The sequence below is a fragment of the Centroberyx affinis genome, unplaced genomic scaffold (genome assembly GCF_046629955.1).
Source record: "Centroberyx affinis isolate AG114_WGS23_722 - 3 ecotype Tasmania unplaced genomic scaffold, CSIRO-AGI_Caff_v1 ptg000366l_1, whole genome shotgun sequence".
NCBI classification, from domain to species: Eukaryota; Metazoa; Chordata; class Actinopteri; order Beryciformes; family Berycidae; genus Centroberyx; species Centroberyx affinis.
In genome coordinates this window covers 206,615-219,714 of record NW_027279037.1, presented here as the reverse complement: position 1 = coordinate 219,714, position 13,100 = coordinate 206,615, and the positions used below count along the sequence as shown (strand labels likewise).

Below are 13,100 nucleotides of genomic sequence, written 5' to 3'. Positions count from 1 at the left end.
TCAACCCACCATGGATGGGCTAATCGTCCAAAACATCTCTGAAAGGGGCTACACTCATCAACAATGAGATGAGATATTATCAGCCACCTGACAAAAACACTGGCGTTAATCTGACAACAAATCTGTTTCAGGAAACATATGGCATCCAAAAAAACTAGGTCAACCATTAACCAGCTAACATAGCCTTGACAAGAAATGCTCCTCTAGCCCTCCTTCATCGTAAAGCCCTAAATCCATCTGAAATATTGGATATAAAATAAAAATGTGCAAAAAGTTTTTAAACAAAACTGAAAAAATGTCCTCCCATGCTGTAAGACCACTCCATTTGACTGCATCAATGGGTCGGGTCTGGAGAAAGGCCATGTCTTTTTGCTCCAACATTTATTTATTGTCTCAGAGTGACACACTTTGAATTGCAATTAGTTTTACAATTTACAGTTATGTTCAAATGTTCTAGTTTTACTGCTTTGCGGCCTGACATAAAAAACCCATTGAGTCAGACTTTCATTTGAATACAGTAACCAGCAAAATCAAGGTAAAACCAAAAGGCTACTCATTTCTGACAATATACTAAAAAAGGCAAACTGAAATGCCTTAGTTGTGCACCCTTCAGTTAATACTGAATAGACGCACATTTAGCTTTGATATAGGGCTGGACGATATGGTTGAAATCAATATCACGATAATCATAACGATTTTTCTCGATATCAATATATATCACGATATGGTTCATGTATGCAAAATCACGTTAAATAATCAAGTTAATGTTCATCTCATTGAACCGAATGGTAATGTTAGGAGTGATGTCAAACAAAACAGAAATATTCAAATAATATTCCTACCATACCTCATTTTATGAGAGTTTTTAAGTAAAATTTGCTTGTCATCATCAATTTAGACAGCAGAAATGTGTGTCACGATATTAAAATATCTTCATATCATCACGATATGATTCTACTGAAAGACGATAAACGATAATATTGAATTATCGCCCAGCCCTACTTTGATATAGGCAGTAAGTGTTTGGATTAGTCTCTACCAACTTGGCACATCTGAATTTAGGAATTTTCTTTTCATCACTGTCATGATGAAGGATGAAATTCTTCCTTAACTCGAGCTTTTTGCAGACAACAGCAGATTTTTCCCCAAAATACCTTGGTGTCTGGAGCTATTCATTTTCCCCGTCCGCCAAAAAAGAAACAGCCCCATAGAAATCTGCCACCACCATCATACTGTACTCAACAACAGGCAGTGTTATTAAGATGATGGCTTGTATTGCCTCTGAACGAAACATAGGCTATCTTTCGAAAAAAGTTCTACCCTGATTTCATCAGACCAGAAGACATTTCCCCATATGGTTCTAGGAGATTAACTGTATCTTCTTACATAATTAAGACGGGACCTGATATCCTTTTTAGTGAGAAGCGGCCTCCATCTTGCCATCCTACTCCTCAGCCCAGAAGTGCAGAGAACACACAACTGTTACATGCATGGAGTGGACAGACAGTTATTTTAAGGTTACTGGTGGCCTCTTGGTAGCTTCCCTTACAGGCAACCTCTTTGCATAGTCATCCATCTTAGAGGGACGAACTAGGCCTGATGGTGCCATGTTTCCTCCACTTCTTCATTACAATCTTCACTGTGTTCCAGGAAATATTTATGGTGTTTGAAATCTTTTTGTATCCTATATGCCCTAATCAGAAACCTTCGACAGCAAGATCTTGAAGATCTTGTGTTAGCTCCTTGTTGCTATGCTAGCCTCTGCACACTATCATACACGATGGACCTTCAGTGAAATTCTACTTTTATTTGATCCAATTAGAGTAATTTCAGTTTATCTAAGGTGGAGGTAAATTAGCTATATGTATGTGTACGCTTATGCAAACAAGGTGTTTTAGTTTTCCTGTTCTTAAACACAGAGAAATGAGTTAGAAATGAGCAGGCTTTTGTTTTTACCTTGCTTTTGCTGGTTACTATATTCAAATGAACGTCAAAAATGTGAACATTCAGGAAACCGGCCCAGTAATCCCAGATCTGAACTCCTTGTCTGAGAGAATTGGTAAATACAGCAGAGCTTCTCAGACATTGCAGTCCAGAGAGCTTTTCTGATCTGTCTGCAGCCTGACCTTCACTAATGTCACAATCAGAGGGGGCGAAAAAGAAACACCTCGCCACAGCCGGCCCCAACAAACCATAAGGATTCTGGGTAAAGGAATAGAACGTGTTTACGAGATGCATACATCCTGTTATGTCGGCTAAATATAGGTTTAGTGGAACAAAATGAAGGAGAAGCTACTGAACTGAGAGATTTAACCCCTGAAAGATCCATTTTCCACTGCATTACTTAATGTTTGCAATGTTATTCTTTAAAAATGTTTTACTTGTCGTCAATACTGTTCTTGAGATTCCATCAGATTCAACGTTGAAGTTCATGCATTACATGAAATGTACATGTGTCACCTCAGTAAAATGGACAACCAATAGAGTCTGGGGGGGGGGGGGGGGGGGGGGATTTTGATCTTTGGACCTCAAAGTATACTGCTGACTGAGGGCTTCAAGCAAGTCTTCAGATCAAAAAGAGAGAGAGAGAGAGAGAGAGAGAGAGAGAGAGAGAGAGAGAGAGAGAGAGAGAGAGAGAGAGAGAGAGAGACCATTAGCATGGTTCCTGTAGTTGCAATACTATGCTAATCCCAGGAAGAGACGATAATTTGCTATTTCATGTCTGGGTCGTCCATACTGCAAGGTCAGACAGAGCCTGTGTCAGCCTCTCCCTCTCTGACAGATGGTTACCTGACATCACCCACCCAGTCAGCCAGCCTTTAATACTTAATATCACTGCTCTCACTCCACTCTTTATAGGAGCTTTCTTTACAAACCAATGCATTTCCTTTCTCCATTAAAAAAGAAAACTAGCTTGCTAATTCCATATTTCTTTCTAAAGCTGAACCACAAAAAAAAAAAAAAAGAGAGAAAGGAGCCGACCGTCATAGTACACGTAACCTTGCTCCGAGGGCAGCCTTTGTTTCTTGCAAAGGGCTCAGATTGTTCCTTCTTAAAAGCGGATGGCTGCAACACAGAGCACTCAATAGCGACGTTTGGCCTCTTTTGCGCAGGCAGAAGATAATGACCAAGCAGATCAGGAGGAGACGAGCATTAATGGCCATCTTCCATGTGACCGCTGTCTTCGGGTTGTCATGGTGAAAACTCCATACGGCTGGTAAAAACTACTCCTCCACTCACAATGCAGTTCTTGAACAGTCCTTCCATCCATTAGCATCTGTCCTGCATTTACCTTTCAATCGTAAGCCTTCTCAGATATTTATGTGACCTTCAAGCCTTAAATTTCTCAGTGCACAAAGCAACAAAATGTGGGGCTGGTAAATCCCTAAGCTGCTGGGTGTGAAGGTTAGATAATGAATACCCTCACATAGTCACTCTCTTCATTCTTATGCCAACACAACCCAAAATCAACCTTTTATAGTTGGGTTTTAATAGCCAGTCTGTGAGATGGAAAAGGCACAACTGCGCATGTGAAAAATACAAATAATAACAGAAGTCAAAATGTTCAAGGATGAGACCAAACCCTGGAAATGAAGCTTTCCAGTGTGGATAAGGGCTAGAAGCTAACAGACTTGCAAGGCAAGGGTTCTCTGGAAGACTATTGCTCAACCTGTGTTAGTGTAGTCACCTCACTTGGCCGCTCTCTCTTCTCTCTCACTCTCTCTCTCGGGGCTGACAGAATTATCTTCTGCATCAGAGCAGAGGCTGGGCCAACGCTCCACACAGAGGACTCCATTTCACACAGCAGCCCCACTGTGGCCAAGGAGACACAGCCAATCACACTGGAGTATCAGTGGCATGGCCATCCACCATTTTGTGCTCCTCAAGGTCTCTGACTGTCCTGCTCTGCTGACTGGAGCTGCCGCTGCTAGCTCTGCTATCTTGTTACACAGATGGAACTGTTTAGCTTTAAGAGCACAGACCTGGGCAAGCAGCTTCCCTCCTGTTGGTTCCTCTGCAGATTGTCATGGCTGTCAGCAAAAGCAGAAGTGAGATGTGTGTTTGTGTTCAGTGCAAAGATGGCCACCAGTAGTGGAGCTCGTCTGCTCTTCACTGGCTAAAGACAACGTTCTAAAGAGATCCGAGGATCATGCCTCCAAATATAGAGCTTTGACTCACTCCCCCCTGAGATACTGTGGGTTTAAACCAGAGCTTCAGGAGACATCTGCAAAGGTTCACCATAGAGCACAACACTAACACACTAAAGTAAAAACACACTTTTATCAGCTCTAGATCACTCTGTCTCTCACATGCTTTAAACAGGTTCTTCATACATTTTACAGTTTCACTAGAGAGATGAAATCCCTTTTCTAGATTAAAAAGCATAAAAGATAAAAACTTGGGGCGACCCTCAGCAACATGGTTAATTAAATATTCCATCCAAAAATGATTAAGTGCACAATTTAATTGCAAGCCTTAGGCATGATTATTTTTACAATTTTATGTGGGAAGGAATAGGTAGATGTATTTGGTTTTCTCAAGAGGTTTTCTTCCCTTGAGCTTGGAAAGAGCATTCAGAAAAAAATTCAAGTACACAAGTAGGCTAAAACAAAACTGATTTTGTGTGCTAGTCTATTCAACATTACGTAATTTACATGTTCGCAGTCCAACAATTGAAGTTGAAAACATCTTTCATTCACATCTCCCAAATGGAAACAGGACAGGACCATGGACAAGCTAAATGCCATTGAAGAGACAAGCAACTGAAGTATGTCCAAGGACAGATCTTGGAGAGAAACCAGGAAGTGTTTTTCCACAAGGACAATTACTCCAGGAAACCTTACATTCTGTGCAGCCATGTAGTCCGTGTCTCCTAGGGAACTATTTCCTGAAGTAAATCAATCGCCTGTTGTCTAAACTCTATATTATCTCAGGCTAGTATTTGTAAGTTTACTATAAATTCTACATTATAAAGAGACTATACAGATTGTCTGCAGGTTCATCGCACAAGGTACCAAACTTTACAAAGTAAATTATGATCATTAGTGGTCTTTGGTTAAAGAAGCCACAGTAAATGAAGTATTGTTATTAAATGTATGATCTGACTAGCACAACAATGTTGTATACAATATTCTACAGTATATTACTGTTCCTTCATATCATGTTGGCCTGTATTGAAATAATGAATCTGGAAATACTATAATAATCATTTAATGGAACTATGTTTTCCATTCCTGGCTATGAAGCACATTAGCTATTGAAGGTCCCTCTCTCCTCTCACATCTCTGCCAAAAGTCTAAAAAGTATATTTTATTCATATCTGCCTTTTTCCCTAAAACAGAAATGCCTTCTTACACCAATTTGCAAAAAAAGAAAACATGATTACAAGAGAAGACTATGAGATGCACAGAAGGGTTTCTTGTAAATGGCGTTCAGTGGACAACTGCCAGAAAATGCTGCATTGCTGACTTCCTTGTAACCCTGACATGGCAGTTACTACAGTTACAGGGAGAGGGTGAGGTTACAAGCTAGTCGGGATGGAGGATTTCAGACTGACCAAGACACAGAGGATGCATGGACAAAGAGTGGAAATCTCATACTCTGAGTCTGAGTTTTACTCTTGTAGAAATGTTCGTAGAAAGACTTTGTGATGTTGATCTTTAAAAGCTGTTGGTGAGTGTTTAGCTTAGAGGTGAAGAAGCGAGGTTCCTCTCCAGGTGCGCCAAGACAACCTCTCGAGGCGACTCAACAAGTTTGAGAAGGAAAGATGAGAGACCCATCAATATTAACTTACCACTGAGACCTCCTTTCCAAGCCCTTAAATATTTAATCGTCCTTGGACAGCTCTGTTGCTTCGTAGGCCGAGCCAGTGGATCCCTTCTACAAGACCACTCCTGTTCCTGCTCAATGAAGGCCTTGTCCAGTGGCACCACACTGCCCAAGGAACGGGCGTCTCCAAAGAATTCAGGATTTTTCCACCACAGGCAGCTCAAGGCTGACAGAGTTGGTTTACTGTGTCTTATTAGAGGAGGGAATGAAGCCTGAATTGAGGCTAGCTTCCTAACCTGAGAGAAAGCCAGTGTTGATGGCTTGATTTATCTTATTGGACGAATTGACTTGTCAGCATGGCTACAACGCCGACAGATCGTCTTCATTTTAGACAAAACTAGGTCCCCATATGTTTGATGTATGCATGTTGAAAGGAATATCAAAGACAGATCACAGAACCGTGAGCTATATCTGCGGTACAAACACAGCTGCTTTTCCAAACAAGAAAAGCAAAGGTTGAAATGTTGAAGCTCTGATGGAAAGCCAAGAGGAGGAACCAGTTTAGCAGTGGTGTAACGTGGCAACTGACAACAGAAACTGGAAAGACACCTCCTCTAGCCAGCCACTTCCTTGTTCTATTGAAATCTTTAAGTGACAGTTGTGTTTCATTTTTTTCAAACAGGTCTACCTAGTTATACGGTGTTTAATTATTCAGTGGATGCTGGGATGTTTTAACAATGCCGTGTTTTCATAATGCATGCAATTAAATGAAAATGAAGGAATGTGTCTATGGTGTGGAGACGGTCAGTTAAAATGCAAGAGAGGATAGGATGGTTTCCGCTGTCCTATAATGACTAGAGACTTTTGGAACTGGGGCTAGAGTGTTTCTGTACACTTACAAGTGTAGCAGTAGGGCCAGGCTGCATCTTATGAGCCATGCATCATGTCAAGAAAGCACTCACTGGAGCATTTCAATTGGCTTTTGTGTGTCTCTCTAGCCTTCTTCACTGCCCCAGGTAGAGAAGAATGGAGGAGTGCATCACCAAGTGAGTGAGAGTGTGTGTGAGAGAGTGTGAGACAGAGAGAGAGAGAGAGAGAGAGAGAGAGAGAGAGAGAGAGAGAGAGAGAGAGAGAGAGAGAGAGAGTGTGTGTGTGTGTGAGTGAGAGAGAGAGAGAGAGAGAGAGAAAGAGAGACTGAGAAAGAGTATCAAGAGTGAGTGATGAGCTCCACCACCACTTCCTTCCAGCATTCAAACCATCACAGAAGTCTCTCTTGTTTAATCCCCTACCCTGTCTTTCAAAACTGTTGCTTTTTAGTGTAATCCTGAAATACCTTACAAAATCCTGTTATGTAATTTTGTCCAAAAGTATCTAGCATAGTTTAGTAATGTGCTGTCACCTTAAAACTGAACTGCAATAAAGCAAAAATCTGTATTAAATATTTATGCAGGAGGAGGTAAAAGTCAACTAGTTTGAATTGGATTGACTGAGTGGCACATAATACAAATATTTAGTCAGTCACACACTAAAACCATAAAAATACAATCACACCTACAACTGCAAGTGTAAAAAAAAATAATTTAACTGATTTGTGTGATAACATAGTATCTTATTGCCTATACTTCAGAAATTAACTCATTCAGAAATGTAGCCTATAGCTTTTAGAGACTGGAATCAATATTTGAATAGCCAATGCTATAAGACAAACTGCTGCACATTTCATCACTGCTACTCGAGGAAAAACAGCCTGGGCTTACATGACCTTAGCTGATGGGCTGAACTTAAATACTGGGCCCATAGATTATCCACGACTGTAGCATGAATGAGCTATGAAATATTTTCTGACAACTGGGAGAGAGTCAAGAATTAGCTGAAGATCTGTGAAAGTTATTATAGGAAACCCAAGTGCAAAACTGAGATAACACGTCTGCTAGTGTCCCACTGATAATCTAAGCAGGCTTGGAGGTTTCTTCTAAAAACATCAAAATCAAATCTGGCATTAAAACACATGGGCTCATTTGCAGAACATCCTTCAGGAGAGTATCCAGTGCAACCCGTCTGTGAAACAAATGTCGACCACAGCAGATTCCTGCCCAGACATCCTCTCTCAGCTCCTCCTTGAGAACCTGTTTGCCCTGCCACACCAGGGAGAAGGAGCATCGCCACCATTTTGATTGCTCTTCTCAGCCCCACCGTTGTCGCAGCACAGTGTGTCAAGCTCAGTCTCCTTGTCAGCAAGATTTCACACAGTGGCCAGGGGAACTGCAGAGCATAGCACAGCCACACACACACACACACACACACACACACACACACACACACACACGGACACACAGCAACTCCCACGCACACAAACACACACAACACAGCGGCTTACAAACACACCTTCCTCACTCTCCTGACAGGCTGGTCTACAGAGACCTTCAGGATATAATTTATGAAAAAGTCACCTATGGCTGTCCAGTAGCCATATATCATTACCTTAAGTGTGTTGTAACTTGCACCCTATTTATAAACTACCAACAACCAAATCCAGGAGTCTACATCACTTGTGCATGAATTAGAAAACTTACTATAAAACACCACAGAAATAAAGTACAATCTTGAAATAACAGGTGTGTGCGCATGGAGCCCAATAACAGGGGTGCCCACTAGCACGTCTAAAATAAAGTTTGCAAATTAAAAGTAAATATATAAATCAAAATAGCTTCGTTTTTAAATTAAATCCACCACACAGCATGTAGAAAACAGCAGTTGAACCCCAATCTGACAAAAAAGTCATCTGAAACAAACTGGGGAGAATCATCTTGAGAACTTCCTTTAAGAAACTATCTGCAAGAGCAATCACTTCTCTCACAGAAAGTGTGTGTGTGTGTATGTGCATGTGTGCAAGGACCACTTTGTTGAACATTAACTACCTGCAGGCTAAAACACTGCATTATTCAGCATTAAAATTCCTATCTCATCCATGTGTCCCTCAGCCATCACCATCGCAAACATTGTCCAACAGTCTTAAGTAAATCTTTAATATTCCATTAAAGCTGCATGGCGTGAGGGGAAAATAGGTCAAAATGTGTTTAATCATGTAAATTAAAGCAATACGTTTATGGGGGAAGAGGGTGGGAAAAAAAAGAAGTTAACCTTGACTTTTATTCCACAGCCCCCCTCTAAATGATCTAACCTCACTTTTCTGAGTTCTCCTGCATCCATAAGCAGACAAACTTTCGAGGTAAAGGGAGAAAAAAACAAGAAGAAGAAAGAGATAGTGGCTGGTATTTTTTGAATAAAGAGAGTCAACCTTTGTTCTGGCGTGAGGGATCCTGCCTGTCTGACTCTAGGGCTCTCCTTGGAGACTCATCTGCTTTCCTCCATTTTATGGTGAAGCCCTACTAGTATGACATACCTGACTTCAGACCACTGACAGCAATAGGCATCCACACAGTCAGGCACGAGCGAGAAACACACAACCACCACACACACACACACGAAAAAATATATAACCCACACTGCGCTTGCATGCATTTCACCACCAGAGATATCTAGATACAGCTCCAACCCGGTGGAGAACCGTCTCAAATCCACACCAGATAGGGGTTTTCTGTTCTTAATTGTGGTGGTTGTATAGGGGGGGGAGCCGTCGGGGAGCACATAGCCTCCACTGGACATGGCTTTCATGGTGAGTGACTGGACGTGGACCAGCGGCTATGCCAGCTACACTGACTGTGTCGCTAATGGAGGCTGGTTGGGAGAGGAGAGCAATCCGTGCAATGGCTTCTCCATGAAGCTAACGCACAACAACATGCACGGCCAGAAAAAGGGACGGTACAGCAAGGCTAATTCCCTGACCAGACATGTCAGAATAACAAAACACTCACTCCGGTGCTGAAACATGCAGGCAGCCGCTAAAGCGCCGTGTCCATTTCCTTGTGTCACTTTGACAACAAACCGAAAGGCGACATAGCAAGGAAGCGATAGGTTGGTAGGATATTATTGGGAAGCTAGAAGACCCACTTGACTTTGGCTACATGGGTGCCAGCCGGAGCGCCCACCCGTCTATTCTCGCCCCGGCTTTCTCTCCCAAGTCGGCTGGACCTGAACTAAAAAGAAAAGGGGGATCAGCTCTTTCCAGGTCATTCACGAGGCGCTCTCCAAATTATATCCCATGATCTACCATACCGACGTTCTCGTAGACCTTGAAAGCCCAGCCACAATCTTGGCGAAACTGGAAATATAGTGTAACAAAAAACTCACAGGTACAATCTTCTCCTCAAGCGATCTTCCAAAAAGTTGTCCTCGTATTTCATGCGTGTGCCCGGTCGGTCTAATGGATGATCGCCATCTTTCCTGCTTCTCCTTTGCTGCAGCTGCAGATGACCTGAGATCCGTCTGTCTCTGAATAATGAGCAACCACACAGACAAGGAAGACAATCTGCAAAGCAGGCTACACAAAGAAGTTTGGGAGACTAGCAAGCACCAGAGGGTGCACAAGAGTTTACGATGAGACGAGGAGGGAGCATCAGCAGGATGGACAACGTCTATGTCTGAGAAGCTCATCCTTCATCTAGACTGAAGTCAAATAGCCAGCAAACCCTTATCAGCGGCTCGGACCACCACCAGATAAATGTGGGCGCTGAGAATTTTATATAGGCTTTCCATATGTCTGCCACGTCATGAGGTTATCTGCAGTTCACTTTGGTGGTGATGCTGCTGCTGCACACTTGTACCAGACAGACAGACGACAGATAGACAGACAGACACACAGATAGACAGACAGACAGACAAATAGATAGATAGATAGATAGATAGATAGATAGATAGATGCAAATATAATAGTTGCAATACATCTTTATTCTAAAAAATAAAAAAAACTATTTGAAGTAAGCCCATCAAAATAATATGTTCAGTCCATTCAACTCTACTGGATTAAACTGTATTTTACATCCCTATATATATATATATATATATATATATTTTTTTTTTTTTTTTTTTTTTTTCTCTCTCTGATTATTCCAACAAAATCAAACAATAAATACTTGACATACTGGGTGTGAAAAGCTTGAGAATGGTCTTGTGCTACAGTGTCTCCTTGTCATTATTACCATTACAGTAAATATAATGCTGCCACTGCTGCTGCTGCTCTGTCCACCAGCTGCTAACAAAGAAGGAGCCCAAGACAAAAGGTGCAGGGTCCTGCTCAGATGTATGTCAATGGAGGAGGAGGAGGAGGGAGGGGGGGCAGTGAGGAGGGGCAGGGTGGGGGGGGGTGTTAGGAGAAGAGGGGGCTAGGATCAAGCGACCCTAATGGCATGTGAGATCTGAGGACATTTGTCTGCCTTGATGGCATTGGTTGATCACCATTTAACGTCTGCATGTCTTCATTACGCTCATCGCTGTAATTATTGCCCCTTGAATATATTTCTATTAATTGCATGATGTCACTGCACTTGTCATGTTCCTGTACTCTATGCAGTTTTTGATATGATATGAGAGAGAGTGTCTTGATAAATGTAGACTTCAGAATTCTTATGTCAAGAGCACTCATCCCCAGACACTCAAATTATCGTCATACAATGTTTGTTTATGAATATGCATTAGGTCTTTTGATGCATTCTATCATGTAAAGCACACTTAGTTTTTATGAAAGACCTTGGCTGATCTTTACGTTCAGTGAATCATACATTATATAAAGTTCACACCAAAGCTGTAATTTCTGTAACAGCCATCTTTCCCTCGGCCTTAGAGATGACTAAAGTTTTGTCTTTCAGAATTCCTGGACTAAGGCTGAGCAGGGTGATTATACAATTAATGGTTATATGGTTGGTTATAAGACTATTTCTCTAAATACCAATATGTTCATGTTAGAATACGTATTTGTTGACAGTAAGTAGCATGCATGAATATTTGACAATTATGTAAATATGTGCACAATTAGGCTATGAGAGTGAGATACTTTTTTTTTTTTTTGCAGGCTGTAGATGGTGTAACAATATCTGTCCTTGGCTACACTGAATGTGAACTGCTCTGAAATGATTAGGTTTTGCAATTAAACAGGTGTAAGTTTATGTTCATTCAGAAAAGTTGCTCCAAGCCTTGAGACTTTGTGTTCTATTTTTCCTGTTGATACTGTAGCATTCAAATGCTTGAAAGCCTCTCTTCCCCAAATCTTTTGAGAGGGCTTGCTAATAATTGTTCTCTGATTTACAGGCAGACACACACACACAGAAATTAAACTGTGTAAGATACAGACATAGTTAATCATGTTTGACAAGGGTTGGTGTTGCTTCTTGCTAGATCAGGCTATGAATTATGGATAATGGAATACATATTTTTTGTGTGGAATTTAATGGAATGCTTCAGACTGGAAATTATATTCACTCGCTCTTTGTATCAGCAATCTGCTATTCATGTCACCAGTCCTAACATTGGGATAGATTCTTCACAATCATGTTAAACAGTGTGATGCAAACAGTGTCTCAAATATGTGACACCTTGGGAACTGAATCGTGGGAGAGTATGAAACATTACCGTATAATGTGGTGGCATAAGGCGACAGATGGAAACAGGAATAGGCCTTTGTTTATGCAAGTCCAAAGTGCCAGTACTCCTGTTGTAGTGACGTACGTAGCCCCATGTATTTCCCCAACACTGTGGCAAATGCACCCTTGGCCCAAAAAACTACGTCTTTCTTCTTCATACAGTAGGCTCGCCTGTACTGTTCTGTCCTTTGTTTACGCTTGTTTACTCAGACAAACTCGCAGAAAACAGAAAAAACACATATACCCGACATATCATTTTTGATGTCTCAACAGATCTTTGACGGAATGTGTCTGGAGGAACCATGTGTGAAATACACACACACACACACACACACACGCATGCAGACACACACACACTGTGTTGACAGTGCATCCTGCGGGTGCCAGGTAGCAGCCGGGGTTTATCATGCTGCTTGGACATATGGCTGCTGCGGCAAATCTGATTAATATGGGATGGCCAGGAGTCCGGCGTTCAGCATAGGACAGACTGCACCAGGACAACCCTACTGGTCCGGCCTCCCCCGCACACCGTGCCAGGCCTCCATCCAGCTCGGCTAAAAACAGACCAGTCGTCAGGGATTCAGATGGTCTGAGCGGCGGGAGAGCGGGAGGAGTGGGGGTGCTGTACAGATTTAGAAGGTGACCAACGACTTTTTGGACACACTTGGCGTTCGTGTGTCACCGTTTCACTGGAAAAATCACAAACACACGCGTTCAATGAAAGAGTGAAGTGTTACTATGACTGTAGTGATTGTGAATTAAGGAGATTGGACAGGTGGCACCTGAGGGGTACGG

At 41.9% G+C, this 13,100-nt stretch overlaps 1 protein-coding gene across 2 annotated transcripts in view; it reads right to left on the bottom strand.

Annotated features, from left to right (window-relative positions):
* Nucleotides 1-10,231, bottom strand: part of znf462 (zinc finger protein 462) — a 55,977-nt gene extending 45,746 nt beyond the window's left edge. For both annotated transcript variants that reach the window (XM_071515703.1, XM_071515704.1), the window contains exon 1: nucleotides 10,021-10,231. The gene's annotated coding sequence lies outside the window, so the exon portion shown is untranslated. The remainder of the gene's footprint in view (nucleotides 1-10,020) is intronic.
* Nucleotides 10,232-13,100: the final 2,869 nt, after the last annotated feature.